Genomic DNA, 16268 nt, shown 5'->3' with positions numbered 1-16268 from the left:
CTCTGTGAATGTCTGATAACCCACAAAGGGGCCCTCTGATGTGGACAGCACTTTAAGGATGAGGGTAAAACTGGGCTTCACAGAGCCCAGGTTTAGTAGATGTATGCTCCCAGCACCCGTGCTGTTTGACTATAAATCTCAGGCCAGAGGACATAAAGGAACTTAAAACTCAACCGTTCCTGTCACCTGTCTGATGCTCAGATTCCTTCCACGGCACCTCTGTCAGCTGGTGGCCTTGCCGGGGCTGCACGTTACCGTGATGGGGACCCCTGGGTCTTTCTACGTCTCCACCTGTAAGAGATGCCTTACGGCTGGCTGGAAAAAACCTCTGTGCCTACAGGGTCAATAAAGGAAGACTGATTTCTCTTCCTCTGACGGTACTTCCCACATTTGAAGGGCGTTATTCTGAATTTCCCATGTGTTAGCGTTCTCCAGAGAAACAGACCCGTAGGAGATTTCCTGTAAGAATTGGCTCACGTGACTACGGAGGCTGAGAAGGTCCACGATCTGCCGTCTGCCAGCTTAGAACCAGGAAAGCTGGTGGCGTGGTTCAGTCTGAGCTGAAGGCCTGAGACCCTGGGAAGCTGGTGGTGGTGTGAGTTCCAGTCCAAGCCCAAAAGCTCAAGAATCAGGGCAGTTGACAGTTGACAACAACTGCCCGCTGCAGTTGAAGCACAGAGTCTTGACCACTGGACCACTTGACCACTGGACCACCAGGGAAGTCCCAAGGCAAAAATGTTTTAGTAAACATTAGGCTCAGTGGTATTCAATGGTAGGATTCCACCCCTGAAACATTCCTTGACTTTTCTTATAACATCTGTGCTAACGGTTCTTTACAAATTATGGTGCACACACTAGGCTTGGTTGAAGTAATTAAAGTTTAGGAAATTAACACGAAATTCCTGGCCAGTTACCTCTATGCTTTTATAAAAACTCATATTTAAATAACTTTAGATGTATAGATTATAAAAATAACATGCTAAAGCCTTTGCCTTCTTAGGAACAATTTACAAGTATGATTTAGAGAAACTATTCAGCTATTCCAAGAGAGTGTTTTGAACAAGTTGGAAAACAGAATTAAACACCATGTCATGCAAAGTGGTGACTGAGTAAATGTTTCTTTTTTCTCCCTAAGGGACTCGAGAGCATTACGAATATATGCAAACAATCTGAACTAAGGCCGCCTAAGATGTCAATTCAAAGTTATTAGAGTCATTTTATAGGCATTAAAAAAAACACCTGGCGTTATATTTTCATTCTCAAATTTCATAAGTGGACAAAATCTATTTGCACATGGTTGCACCCAGACGACGTTAATTTTTAATGTGGTTAAACTCCATTTGAACGTATGCCAAGATAGAAGCCGTGATTAGCTTATTTTGAAAATGACCACTTCACTCTTCCCCATTATCAGATAACCTCTGGTGGAGAGAGAACTGTCATAAAGTCTTCCTGTCTGAGCTCTTGAATGGTCATAACACTGAAGCTCTGAGCCTGACCTTTAGACCTCATGCTGACCCATTGCGAATCAGACCTTCTTCAGGACTTGAATTGAAAGCTATTGAGCCAATGCTTGGAGGAGTCATTATAGAGCTTAACACACAGAGCAAAAGAAGGTGGAGAATACAATTTAAGAAAATTTTCCTGCTGATCAAGAAAAGGACCTTCCTGACATGAGAAGATCAAAAGAGAAGGATAGAAGGGATAGAAGCAGGTGAGGCCTGAATTTCTCAGAAGGAATCCAGTGCCGTAGCTCTTTGGGTCTCAAACAAGACTGTCTATGTGATGGTCAAAACCGAAGATAAGTTGAGGGACATCCAAACAAAATAGAGATCTGTGTTCACGTGAAATCCAGAGAAGAGAGAGCCTTACCAGGTGCCTCATACCACACGGGCAGCTTTAGAAGAAGAAGAAAAAAAAGATGTGTGTTCTGAAGTAGTGAAGGTCTCACAAAATTGCACAGTTCCTGAGGTGGTGCAGAGGGGTCATTTGTGCTGTTGGCAGGTCTGGGGAGGGGGGGAGGGGTGAGGGGTAGAGAGGGAACAGGTCTGAGGTCCAGGCCAATGGGACATTATCAGACACGGCCTAATCAGAGACCAGGAGGGAACTTGGAGTAGCTCAGAAGTTACAAATGCAGATACTAACAGGGGCTGGTGTGTAGCTAGGATGAGCCAGTTGGCTTGCCCCGTCTTCCTCCTTCTGCAGCCCTGAGTCCAGTCTGGGAAGGAGGATAGGTGAACCTCCTGGAGGGTGAGACAGCATATGGAGCAGAGGCAGCCTCCAGCTGAGGCCGCTGAGACCAAACTGCCTGTCTACACGAGGCGTGGGAGTGAGGCCATCTTGGACCATCCAGCCTCAGCAGAGCCATCAGCTGACCACAGAGATTAGCCCCGCTGGCCCAGACTAGAGGAACTGCCCAGCTAACCCAGAGGATGGTGAGTAATAACAAATGACAACACATATATTTAAGTACTGAGAAGCTCCCTTCACTGTCTCATAGACCAGAGCAAGAGTCACCTGTGTTTCAAGTTGTGTTCATTCGCCTGTTAAGACAAGGGCTGAAGATACACTGACCGTGTGTCCACTTTATCTTCCTGGTCTTGACTATGCCAATTTAATCAAAATCCTCGATCTACAATATTGCCTTTTACTTAAGGAAAGGAATGTTAGTGTGGTTTACATACAGCATCAAATAAAGAATATTTAGCACTTCTCACATTTTATAGATGATCTTTAAGATCAGAGGCTTTTAAAATTCACTGTGACAGGGTATGTGAGCAAAATTTTTTAAAAAACAAAATAAAACAAAGCAAAAAAATAATAAATAACGTGAGAAGTAACAAAAGCTTGGTAATTTAACAAAGACCCTTTATTATTATCCTCATGTTTCATAACTGGAAAAAATCTATTTGCACATTGTTTTAATATAACATTACCCTGATGATATTGATTTAATTTAATTTATTTATTTATATGATTTTTTATTGAAGTACAGTTGATTTACAATGTTGTGTTAGTTTCAGGTGTACAGAAAAGTGATTCAGTTATACATATGATGATATTAATTTTAACATAGCTAAACTCTATTTAAATTTGGGTCAAGATAAAAGCAACAATTTAGTCTTAGAAATGACCACTTTCAGCCTTCACCACATTGGACAGGTTCAAACCTTACAAAAATGAAGTGAATCATATATATTGATGAAGTATTTATTTGCTGACATTTGAAGGACACTCAGAGCAACCTGATAGTTCAAACTTACGTTTACCTCTGGTCCGCTCTGGAGTCTAGAATTCCACAGTTTTAAGGATTACTTCCTGAAGGTGAAAACGTCTCAGATTTTCCCCACAGTTACAGAGCTAGAGAGAAGCCTCAGAGATTGTCCAATCTAGAGGGTGCCGACCGGTCATTCCCAGGCCACTTTCGGCCGACAGCTGTGTTTTTTTTGGCCTACACAGAGCTGGCTCACAAATTTTAGAAGTTTGAATTAGTTACACTGCCAAATTTTTGGAAATTGGATAATTGCATAGAAAATCTGCATATCCAGATTCTCTTGACAAAATGTGGAGGTATGTCCACACTGAGCACGCAGGACAGCTGTCTACTGAAGCTGAATACTGGTGGGAACTGGCGAGGTCCCTAAGGAGACCGCCTTTGCCCGCTACCTGACACCCGGTTTGCATGGCTCATCCACAGGACACACTCAGCCTCCATAGGCATGTGAATGCATAGCCTCTGATCTACTCCAATGACTTAACTTTTTAGATAAGCAAACGTAGGTTCAGATAAAAGTGACATCGTCGTCAGCCAGCGATGGACTTAAAACTGTGGTATAAGGATAAAGTGCTATCACCTTTGGGGCTGATGTTAGCTCTCCTTCCCACCCAGCAGCTGGCTGAGGGGAGAGTTGCCTTTGAACAGATGTGAGCAGCATGGAAGAGTCGGGGATTGTCCAAGACAGCAAGGTTGGAGAGCAGCTCGGGGACCCCAGTGTCAGTGTCAGACCCTCCGTGGTTAGAGGGTGGGGGGCCCCAGAAGGCAAAGCGAGAGCTAGACGATGTGGAGGGTGAGGGAAGCAAATACCTCTTGCTTCCTTAGGTTTGTCCCCACCCGCCATGTTGGGCTTACTATCTTCACTGGGAAAACATTGTGCTACTGACGATGTTGACAGACTTTAGAATTCATGAAAGTCTCTCAAAAACACAAGAGAGACTGTGAGATTCCAGCTAATCTCACTGATGGCCAAGTCTTTTTCTTTTTTTTAAATTTTATTGGCATATAGTTGATTTACAATGTTGTGTTAATCTCTGCTGTACAGCAAAGTGATTCAGTTATACATATATACATTCTTTTTCATTATGGTTTATTACAGGATATTGAATATAGTTCCCTGTGCTATACAATAGGACTTGGTTGTTTATCCATTCTGTATATACTAGTTTGCATCTGCTAACCCCAAACTCCCAGTCCCCCACCCCCTCCCCCTTGGCAACCACAAGTCTGTTCTCTACGTCCGTGAGTGAGTCTCTTTCTGTTTTGCAGGTAAGTTCATTTGTGTCATATTTTAGATTCCACATATAAGTGATACCATATGGTATTTGTCTTTCTCTTTCTGACTTACTTCATTTAGTATGATCATCTCTAGGTCCAACTGATGACCAAGTCTTGATAAAAAAAATATGCTTCCTGAAAGTTCTTTAAAAAGATGTTTAAAGTTCTAAATACTTCCTAGAAATCTGTCTTCCCCAATATCCAGTCATTAGCCAAGTTCCATCTCACAAGCGTCTCTTGAATGTCAGCTTTCTCCAGTTTTTTTTTTGCGGTACGCGGGCCACTCACTGCTGTGGCCTCTCCCGTTGCAGAGCACAGGCTCTGGATGCGCAGGCTCAGCGGCCATGGCTCACAGGCCCAGCTGCTCCGTGGCCTGTGGGATCTTACTGGACCGGGGCACGAACCCGCGTCCCCTTCATCGGCAGGCGGACTCTCAACCACTGCGCCACCAGGGAACCCCACAGTCACTTTTAATTCCTGGAATGAGCCTTGATCTCTACAACCTCCTGAATTTTGCACATACAGTGTTTTCCCTGCCTGGAATACCTATTTCCCAACTGTTATGGACTGAATGTTTGCATCCCCCCAAATTAACATGTTGAAACCCTAAGCCCTGATGTGATGACATTTGGAGGTGGAGGTTTGGGGAGGTCATTGGGGTTAGATTAGGTCATGAGCGTAGGGTCCTCGTGAAGGAATTCATGCATTTACAAAAAGAGGATAAGACATGAGATCTCCTCCCTCTGTGCACCCACCAAGGAAGGCCAAGGGAGGCTGTGAGCAGGAAGGGGGTCCCTCAGTGGACCAGGCTGGCTTGCTGACCTTGGACTTGCAGCCTCCAGAGCTGTGGGACATGTTTCTTCTTTAAGTCGTCTAGTCTATGGTCCTCTGTTATATCCTGAACAGACACAGACACAAGCCTATCTGCTTCAATTCTCTCCATCCGTCAAGTTTTATCTGATAGGTTGTTCCCCTGAGATGTTTTTATGACTTCCCGAGACTGGGTTGGTTACTCTTCCTAAGAGTATCCACAACACCTTGCATTCACTTTCTCACGGTTACTTCGCTATATCGTAAACTCTTACTTACTGTTCTGTATCTTCTACTTGACCATAAGCTCTGTCAGGGCGGGGGTTGTGTCTGGCTGGTTCACAGTTTCTCCTTAGCTTTTAGCAGGTGGTAACAAATATGGAAAAATTAATAAATATTGGCTGGATAAATGAATAAATTAGGCAGCAGGAAGAAGCAAAGATATTTAAGAAATCAGTCAAGCAAAACAAAAACAATGAAACCCTTTTACTTCTGATAGTCTTTACCTTACATCTTTATTTTCTAATTGAATTTGACTTATTTTAATTGGAGTAAAGTTGCTTTACACGCTGTGTCAGTTTCTGCCGTACAGCAAAGTGGATCAGCTATACGTATACATATAGCCCCTCTCTTTTGGATTTCCTTCCCATTTAGGTCACCACAGAGCACTGAGTAGAGCTTCCTGTGCAGAACTAGCAGGTCCTCACTAGTTACTACTTCATACCCAGCGGCGTATATATGTCAATCCCAATCTCCCAGTTCATCCTACCCCCCTCCCCCCTTGGTATACATACGTTTGCTACTTACATCTTTGAGGACAACTTTTACTTGGCTGTGGTCAGGTGTAGTAATTGGCTGGTGAATTTGTTATGGATTTCCCCTCTTTATTTTCTGCAACTTTTAAAATCCCACACTTTAAAAGCTCAGTAATAGAAGGACTTCATAGATTGTGTCTTCCAACAATTATATTTCTATATACATTAAGCACTTACCCTTTGCAAGCTTAGGGAGTCTTAGGGCCTGCAAGTGATTATGTTAACCTAAACTCTCATCATTTCCCTTGGCATAAAAAGTCCAGCAGTCAGGCAGAGGCCAAAGGCCCTAGCAAGTGTTTCAGTACAATTTGGATGGATGCAGATGAAATTGTACTCACATTTTATGTGTTGGATGCCGTCCCAATTATGAGCTTAGTCACATCCGAGAGTTCAGAGGGTTCAGAGCGGGGGTGGGGGGGGAGGATACACGGTTCCTAGTAATTATTCCGGGACAGAACGGGCTTTTCTCTGCTCTGACCAACATGGAGGTGAGCTCTGACTGTCTGATCCTAGGTGGATTAAAAAAAACATCTCCAATCTTCCCCAAACATTATCTTTACAAAGTTTTACGCTTGGGCAGCTGGTTGTGGGGAGGGGGAAAGGGAGAGGTGGCATTGCGGGAACGGCTGTTCAGATGCTGCAATTATTTCGGGACTGGAAACAGAATTGAAATGACCCAGATGGTTGGCCTAATGAAGCTGAACCAAAATTTATGCCAAGAGGAGCCAGAGCCACGTTTCGTCTGTGTGTGTGTGTGTGTGTGTGTGTGTGTGTGTGTGTGAGAGACAGAGAGAGGAACCAGCGTGCATGCATGGTTGGTTTTTGGTTGAAAAGATCTTGCGGTTGCAGGAATGAAAGTGCAGCATGCTGAGACGGATGTGCTTATGCAGAGAAAAGAAATCACAACAAAACACAGAGCCTTATCCTGCCCTGGTTGGCCTTGGGCAGGCCTGTTCCCTCTCAGTTGCACCTATATGGAAAATCCACTTTCCTTTGGCTTTTAAAATAGACCATATTTCCTGGGAGAGTATGGTGCCCTTTGGAGAAGGTGCTTGAAGTGATTAAGCAGAGCGGGGGACATCCACGCTGCTGACTTGTGCCAGGGCATTCGTCCAAAACTGCATCGCTGGTGGAAAACACATTGTGTTACAGGCTGGAGCGACGGGCCCCGGTCACCTTGTCTGTGGACTCTGACTTACCGACATCAACCCCCCATACCACTTCCGAGCTTGAGTCAAGAGTGAAGACAGGGCTTCCCTGGTGGCGCAGTGGTTGAGAGTCTGCCTGCCGATGCAGGGGACACGGGTTCGTGCCCCGGTCCGGGAAGATCCCACATGCCGCGGAGCGGCTGGGCCCGTGAGCCTGCGCGTCCGGAGCCTGTGCTCCGCAACGGGAGAGGCCACAACAGTGAGAGGCTGCGTACCGCAAAAAAAAAAAGATATAATAAAGAAAAATCACGAGGGGTTGACAAGTCTACAAACAATGGGAGGTGGTGACGACTCTGACCCCGTATCTCAATGATTAACTGAGAGTACTTCACTTTTTCCCTTTAAAAAGGTTAATGGCCAAGCAGAATCTTTAGAGTTGGTTTTGGGGGACACTGAATCAACTTCCCCCCAGACTGTGGGGCTTTCCTGATTAAAAGCAACTTTCCTTTCTCCCAACACTTGCCTCTCAAGCATTGATTTTTGAGCAGTGAGCAGCTGGATCTGAGTTTGGCAACATTATTATTATTTATTGTTTATTTAACATCTTAGCTACAAAAATGCTGAGTACTGCCATCAGCCCTCTGGTGGATGACGGTGTGCCCATCCAGTCCGCTAAATCTCGCTCGTGACACGAACACAGGGCCTCAGGATAGGACGTTTTTGCAGACACACTGCTTAAACCACAGAGCAGATCGTGTTAGGGGTCTGGCTCCAAGAAGGGAGGCAAATGGAAAGAGATGAGGCCATAAGAGCATCATTAACGCTGCGTCCTGGGCTCCTGAGTCTGTCATGCACGTTCTGCAGTGTTTCAGTGCCTTTCTGTTTAAAAGTGGCTTCCTCAGAGTGCAAATCTTTACTTGCTTTTATCTTTCTAAACAAAACTTATATTCTCAAGTTGAGTTGCACATTTCCATAAGAATTGTGCCGGATGTGCACAATAAAGATAGGGGCTGTTTCTGCCCAATCTTCCTGTGTGCTTGGTTCAGACAGAATTGCTCTGCTCTTGGCAGTGATCTTGGAAGCTGCTGGCTGCTGTGGGTTCCTAAATGGTTTTGGAAGCTGCTGGAAACTATCGGAACACGCAGCAGAGGGGAAGCAGCTGTGCTTGCTGCAGGGGAATTCAGGGTGTGGGCTCCTGGCTCTTCCTCGTATCAGTCACGCTCACAGTGGCTCTGTGCTGATGGTGAAAAACGCCTCTTTCCAGTGGGATTCTGTTACATCCATCAGTCTTCAACACGCAAATGGTGAGCTGCTTTCAACCAAAATAGTTATTCGTTCACTTGACAACACATATCTAACTTTTAAGATCTAGCTAACTGTTTTCATTGACCAAATGATGTGTAATTGGCTGTTTTAAAATTAGGATGGGGACAGACATTCTTTTGTATTCAAGAAGGGACTCTTTGATGTCCAGAGCTGGAGTGTTGCTGCTTCTGGAAATGTCTTTGTCCTGGTTTCTGTGGTACCACCCTCTCCTGGCTATTTCTCGTCAGTACTTTTTTTGCCGGCTTCTGCTGGACCTCTAATAATGTCGGACTGATTCAGTCAGTGCTTGGTTTTTGACCTTCTTCTCTTTTTGGACCTTCTCTAACTAAATATTGGGAAAGCATTAAATATTGATAACTCTTAAATTTATAACTTGACTCCTGACTTCTGCCTTGATTTTCATTTTCACATATCCAACTCTCTGCCTGAGTCTCCACTTGGATATTGAATTGGAACTTTCTTCTTTTTTTTTGTAATATTTTTAAATTGAAGTATAGTTGATGTTCAATGTTTTGTTAATTTCTGCTGCACAGCGAACTGATTCAGCCATACATATATATATATATATATATATATTCTTTTTCATATTCTTTTCCATTATGGTTTATTACAGGATATTGGTTATAGTTCCCAGTGCTATACAGTAGGACCTTGTTGTTTATCCACTCTGTATATAATAGTTGGCATCTGCTAATCCCAAACTCCCACTCCATCCCTCCCTCACCCCATCCCCCTTGGCAACCACAGTCTGCTCTCCATGTCCGTGTGAATTGGAACTTTCAAATGAGCATGTCCAGAACTGAACTTTTGATTTCTCTTTCCCCAAAGCTGCTTCTCTCCCATCTTCCTTAAAGGCAACACCATCCATCAGGTTGTTCAGGCCAAACACCGAAAGAATATCTTGGGTTGCTCTCTTTTCCTTCTTCTCCTGTTCAACCCCTCCACAAATCCCCCAAATTTGAATCCCAACACTTCCCACCATCTAAATTGCCAATAGTATGGTTCAAACTACACTTATCTCTCCTTTGGGTTGTCTTCAAATAGCCTCCTAAATCGTATACCCCTCAACCAGTCTTATCTCTTACAGATTATCCTACACATGGCACAGTAGAAGTTATCATTCAGGTTTATTATTTATTTATGTTTATAGAAGAGACTTGAAGGAAAGATTGGCTTGTTTCAGATCACATAGGTGTAAGCATGGCGGAGGACTTGAATCCAGTTCTCCATACTCCTAAAAAAAGTGAACCTTTGAATGATTTTTTTATCCCATCTCTTAATCATTTAAGTTAGAAAGTTTACTTTTATGATTCTACTAATAATGGCTAACAATTATATAACACTTAGTACGTGCTGAGCAGGGTTTCGAGAACTTTACATAATTTAGACTCATTGATCTTACAATAGCCAAATGGACCATATACTGTTATTATTGCTATTTAATATGCGGAAACTGAGGCCCAGAACTGTTAAGTGACTTGCCCATGGTTACACAGCCAGGAGGCAGCTGAGGCAGAATTCAAACCCAAGCACCTGGCTGCAGGGTTGTACCCTTGCCCTGGGTTACACCGACCCTCAGTTGAAGCCACGAGTTTGATCCAACGTGATTCATTAGTCTGTTTGAAGGCATTTACTTTTCTTTGTGGACATTGGTTATTTTGGTTATTTTATCTGTTAGACGAATTGACTGTAATAACAAAAATTATCCATTACTCTACCAATTAATCTTTAAGTACAGCTAAGAGGAGAATTGGAGGAACTTTTAGAATTTTTTCTACATACATATGATCTGTGCCTCACAACTTTGAGCTTTAGGTGATATTTACCTCGGGGGCAGGCTCAAAATGAACTCCCACATGGCCACAAATATTTTTCTATTTAGGAACATTTCCCCAAAAGGCTCTGCCTTGAAAGCTGCCACATGAAACAGCAGATCCTATTATGTCTCAGTTTAAAAATAGTTGGTCTGTCTCTCTTTCACCTGTGCTGTGCGCTTAGTAGATTTGTTTAGTCAGGAAAAAGTTCAGAAAGGACTGCGCTTTGAACCGAACCTCGATAAACTGAAAGAATTTTAAATATTGAAGGGAGAAAGTTTCACCCATGCCAGCTCCACACTGTGCAATGTGCAGAAACTGTACACCTGTTTGCCATTTAATCTCACTATTGTGATGCTAATACCTTTATGTCCCAAAGGCAACACACCTCTTGTTCACCTGGTCATCCTCTGTAATGTCACATCACCCAGGAACAGAATTTTGCTTCCTTTCAATCCCTACCTACCTCTCCACCCACTCCATTCTTGTGAAAAGTTCTTTGCTGATAAGGGACCAGTATCAATATTAAGTTTTGCCATCTTCGTTGGATGTGGGTGAATCCTTTGCTCATTTTAATCTGTCTCCAGGCCGTGTTTTTTTTTTTTATTTTTTGTTTTGCGGTATGCGGGCCTCTCACTGTTGTGGCCTCTCCCGTTGTGGAGCACAGGCTCCGGACGCGCAGGCTCAGCAGCCATGGCTCACGGGCCCAGCCGCTCCGCGGCATGTGGGATCTTCCCGGACCGGGGCACAAACCCGTGTCCCCTGCATCGGCAGGCGGACTCTCAACCACTGCGCCACCAGGGAAGCCCTGCTTTACTCTTTTAAGATGATTGTCTGGCAGTAGCTTCCACTGGAGTGACACTTGTAATTTACACAGTAACCAAGTAAGCTGATTATACCAGCCAGCACCTGGTGGAAAACAAAATTTAACTTAAGTGATGCAAGATATTTTAATGGAGAGAGTACTTACAGGGATGTGTGTATTTTGGGTGTACGGGTGAGAGAACCCAAATAAAAGAACTTGGTTGAGATACCAAGACATTAGTAACAGCAGTAATAATAGCATTTTTAGTTTTGAATTGGCAAGGAGAGGAAATAGTATCAACAGAGCCCAGCGTGAGATGGAACTAAAGAAACGGAATCACAGATAGTAGCTGAGCCCATGAAATGATGCAATCCCTGCTGTAAAAGTGGCCCAGAATGTGTAGGTAGGGGACAAAATACCTCAACCTCTTTTCCTTCTGCTAATAAAGCCCATTGTTTGAACCCAATCAGAAGTCAGCTAGCCACTATGGAGAGCAGTATGGAGGTTCCTTATAAAACTAAAAATAGAGTTAGCATATGATGCAATCACACTCCTTGTCATATATCTGGAGAAAACCATAATTCAAAAAGATACATACACCCCAATGTTCATTGCAGCACAATTTACAATTGCCAAGACATGGAAGCAACCTAGGTGCCCATTAACAGGTGAACAGATAAAGAAGATGTGGTGTATATATACAATGGAATATTACTCAGTCATAAAAAAGAATGAAATAATGCCATTTGCAGAAACATGGATGGACCTAGAGATTCAAACTAAGTGAAGTAAGTCAGACAGAGAAAGACAAATATCATGATATAACTTTTATATGGAATCTGGAAAAAAATGATACAAATGAACTTATATACAAAACAGAAAGAGACCCACAGACATAGAAAACAAACTTATGGCTACCAAAGGGGAAAGGGTGGGGCAGGGAAAAGTTAGGAGGTTGAGATCAACATATACACAGCACTATATAAAATAGGTAACCAACACCTACTGTATAGCACAGGGACCTATGCTCAATATCTTGTAATAACCTATAAGCTAAAAGAATCTGAAAAAAAAAAGAATCACTTTTCTCCCCACCTGAAACTAACACATTGTAAATCAACTATAGTTCAATTAAAAAATAAAAAAAAGTAAAAAAGTCAACTAGCAAGAGCTAGCTGTCCAGGGTGATGTAATCTTATATCCGTCAGGCTCCCAAAGTAGGAGCAAGACAGAAGGACAAAGAAGAAATAAGGAAGGATCTCAGAGGAGGGAGACTCCTTCAATGAAAAATTTCAAATATTAGAATTTACGGACATGGATACCTGGCTTACTCTTCCCTTAGAACTGAAGAAGTTTCATTCAATCTTTTCTTCTCTCTGCTGAGATGCAAGGAAATGAGGCACATTATTTATAAACTTTCTTTGTTTTTCACAGCAACGTGCCTTTAGAAACTGAATCAGAAAGTAGAATGACCAGAAATGGATCATTTAGTATTATATGCTAAAAGACACGAACATTTTAAATTTTCTTATGTCCAACTCACTCCCAAGGAAGCGCCTAAGGCTGCTCTGTACAGGCTATAGTCACAGCTTCTCTTCCTGGACAGTATTCATGCATAGATGAGGGGAAATACAGACTCAGGGGAAAAAAGTCAGCTGAAATGGAAGAGAATCTGTCAACATTATGAAAAATGAACTGTATGGACTTTTAGACACACTGCATGACCAGATGGGTAAAATTAGAGATTGTTTGAAGAAGCTCTTATAAAGGAAATGTGATTGAATGAAAGTATTTTGTGATGTGCAAAATACAAAAAGTGATGCACATGTGTGCGTGTGTCTGGGGAAGGGTGTGAAGGGGAGGGAGAGTAGTAATACTGATGGCAACATGCAGAGAAAGTGTGAGAATACGTAACAGCTTTTCATTATCTAGGAGGGTAAGTGACACTCTCAAGAAACCTATGGTGAAAGAATTTCTATATTCATAGAAACTTTCACTGTTTTTTTTTAACTCTTTTTTTTTTTCACCTTGTAGAACTTCCATCAACATCGCATCAATTCTCCAATTTTCCAGGAAGGCAATAGCAGAGTATAGGCAATTACAGGGCTGGATTTGCACATAAGAGAGGTAGAGATAGATTCAGATTCTGACCCAAGTTGAGATTTCAACAAAACTTTCTGCTGCTGAAAAAAGTAGATCTTGCTGGCTTTCATCGCCCTTAGATTACACCTGCCCTTTTGTTGTAAACACGCGTGTCTTTCACATCATCCCAATACAATTTGCCATGGGTGACCCCATTTCAAAGCAATGTTTGTTTAGCAAAGGTAGTTTATCCTGGCAAAGTTTTCTAAATAATTCATAGGTGATTTGTACCAACTGAGAAAGAAATGTTGGTCTCCATATATGAAAAAATAAGTAGTACATGTCCATCTTTAATCAGACAAAAAGTGCCTTTATCAAAGGGTATAATACGTACCTAAAATGTAGAAATAATGAGTGCAATTTTCATAATGTCATTACCTGTCACACAAAGTGAAAAAAAAATTACCAAAGCCTGCAGAACAACGGGAGTTATTCTACAGCTTGGAACCCTAAGCCTCCTGGTGGGATATTGGGCTCCTTTGTATTTATACCACCAGCGAATATTTTAACAGTTTGTGAATCATCCTTAAAATAATATAATCGTCCTTAAAATAATAATAATACGTCCTTAAAGTAATATACCAAATTACTCTGGCTCACCTACAAATTTGAAATAAAAATTAAAAGTGGAACGAGGAAGAAGCAAAAAATACTGGGAATCAGGAGACCTTGCAAGTTTATCCTCTGCCACTAACAGCTGGCATGACTGCTTAGAATTAGTCTCGTTGGAAAATTTTGTTGTGATTCTGTGACAACAATGAAACAGAATTAAGCCCCCAACACTTGTCTTAATGAAATGAAGGATTCTTTGACATCACTAAGTATAGAAACGAATAAGTAATTTAGAACTCTTTATTTACCATGACTTTAAAAAATGGATTATAGAAAAAAAATCAGTTCTTAAACAAGTCAAATTATATGGGAATAATTGTGCACTTTATGGCTTTATCCTAATGGGAATATCTTTAGTCCTCTCAACCACTTGCAATTCTTGGTAGCTTCATGCTCTTTTTGCTTTTGGGTCTTTGCTTATACTTTTTTCTCTCCCTGTGTCCTGCCTTCCATGGGTAAGTCATAGGCATTCTGAATCCCCTCTCCAAACTGGATTAAGTGATGCTGCATGAACCTCATAATTGTATAGGCAGTATGTCTGTGTCAGGGTGGCAGTAATGAATAATTCCAAAGTTATTAGGAGGGAAGGGAGAGGGGCACAACCTTTAAAAGAATGACATAGCCATAAAACATGACAAAAGCTGGCTAGAACCGACTAGGTCCAAGATGGCGGAAGATCTAACTTCCAGCGGACCTTGAGCCTCATTATACGCTCATTGTAACACATCAGCTAAATGACACGCCCACCGGCGCTGTGACAGTTCTGAGGTTAACAATAAAAGGTCAAAAAGTGGGCAGTGGCCCAATTCCTGGAAATCTCTGCCTCTTCCCCCAAATAATTAGAATAATCCTCTCACTCTTTAGCCTATGAAATTACCAGCCCATTAAAACTAACCACGCCATACTTAGAGGCTCTCTCGCCTTCTGAGATGGCCCACGCTCTGTCTGTGGAGTGTGTTTCTCTCTAATTAAATCCACTTCTTACCTATCACTTTGTCTCTCACTGAATTCTTTTTGCAATGAGACATCAATAACCTCAAATCCACCGGAAACAAAGTCTCAATAGGCTTAATGTAATAAGTCTTTAATTCTCACCTATATGACACAAATGCTGGTTCACAGGAGTTTTCTGCTCACTGTAACTACTCAGGCACCCTCGCAATGGAAGCTTTACTTGGTATACATGTCCATGATCACCTGTCTCCCAAAGTCTCCAGTGGGAATGACACATCACTGCTGCTCATTTATCATTGGCCAAAGCAAGCCCGTGTTTCCAACTTCAGTATTTGTTCAACAGCGTCAGTGAGCACCAGCTATAGCAGTGGTAAAGAGTAAGACTTTGGTATCCAACCACTTGGCTCAAATTCTATCTCTGACCCTTGCTGGCTGTGATTTTTGACAAGTTATTTAAACCTTTGTTTTTTTTGGTCTCAGTTTCTCACCTGTAAAATGGTGCTTATAATAGTACATTCTTAGTGGGTTTTGAAAACTAAATGAGTTAATACATCTAAAACACGCATAGCGCTGCTTGACATTACTTTAAATTGGTATTATGTATTATTTTACCCTATATGCAGCTATTAGTGCATCACAATATAACTTTTGTTTACATGATTATCTCTGCTACAGGAATGGTCTCCTTGTTAGTGGGAATCTCCTTGTTGAGTGTTGTAACTTCAGAGCTTGTAGAGTAGGAACACAACAGGTATTTTATTCCCTCTGAGTTTTAGGTGTCTGTATTAACTCTTTCAAATCATTAGAATACTACCTCTGTGCAGCAAACTGCACTTGAAGACGTACAGAAATGAATTAACTTGTATACTCAACCAACAGCAGAATGTCTTATCTGCTGCAATAATTTGGTTTAGTTAGGAGACTTAAAGAAGCAAACAACTACTTTCTACCTGTTTATCATTTATTTCTGGCACATTGGAGAGACTTGTGAAAGAGGAAAAACACTCCTAACATTCATGGTTTCATTAAAAATAAAATAGTTCCAAAGTCCTAAAAATGGAAACAATTTTCTTCCTCCATATGTTTTCACTAAACTTTCATGACCATCATACGAATTACACAGAGTTTAAATGACATGTGGGTAACAAGAACGTATCAAAATTCAATACAATTTCACTCACAATTTGATTCGACAAGGCAAGAAAAATAGGTTACTTAAACGCTGTCCGCATTGCAGTACAGTGTAGTTGACAGCTGTGAATAAAAGTTGAATAACGCTATGCTTGAAAA

General features: G+C 41.9%; 1 long non-coding RNA gene across 1 annotated transcript in view; it reads left to right on the top strand.

Annotated features, from left to right (window-relative positions):
* Window positions 1-16268, top strand: part of LOC137224081 (uncharacterized) — a 64209-nt gene that overhangs the window by 11861 nt on the left and 36080 nt on the right. Inside the window, exons 2-3 of the long non-coding RNA XR_010943230.1 lie at window positions 1415-1714; window positions 2206-2435. This is a non-coding gene — a long non-coding RNA (uncharacterized lncRNA). The remainder of the gene's footprint in view (window positions 1-1414; window positions 1715-2205; window positions 2436-16268) is intronic.

The sequence above is a fragment of the Pseudorca crassidens genome, chromosome 4, assembly GCF_039906515.1.
Source record: "Pseudorca crassidens isolate mPseCra1 chromosome 4, mPseCra1.hap1, whole genome shotgun sequence".
NCBI classification, from domain to species: Eukaryota; Metazoa; Chordata; class Mammalia; order Artiodactyla; family Delphinidae; genus Pseudorca; species Pseudorca crassidens.
Note: the sequence above shows the minus strand (reverse complement) of the source record. Positions and strands in the feature narration are given on the sequence as shown.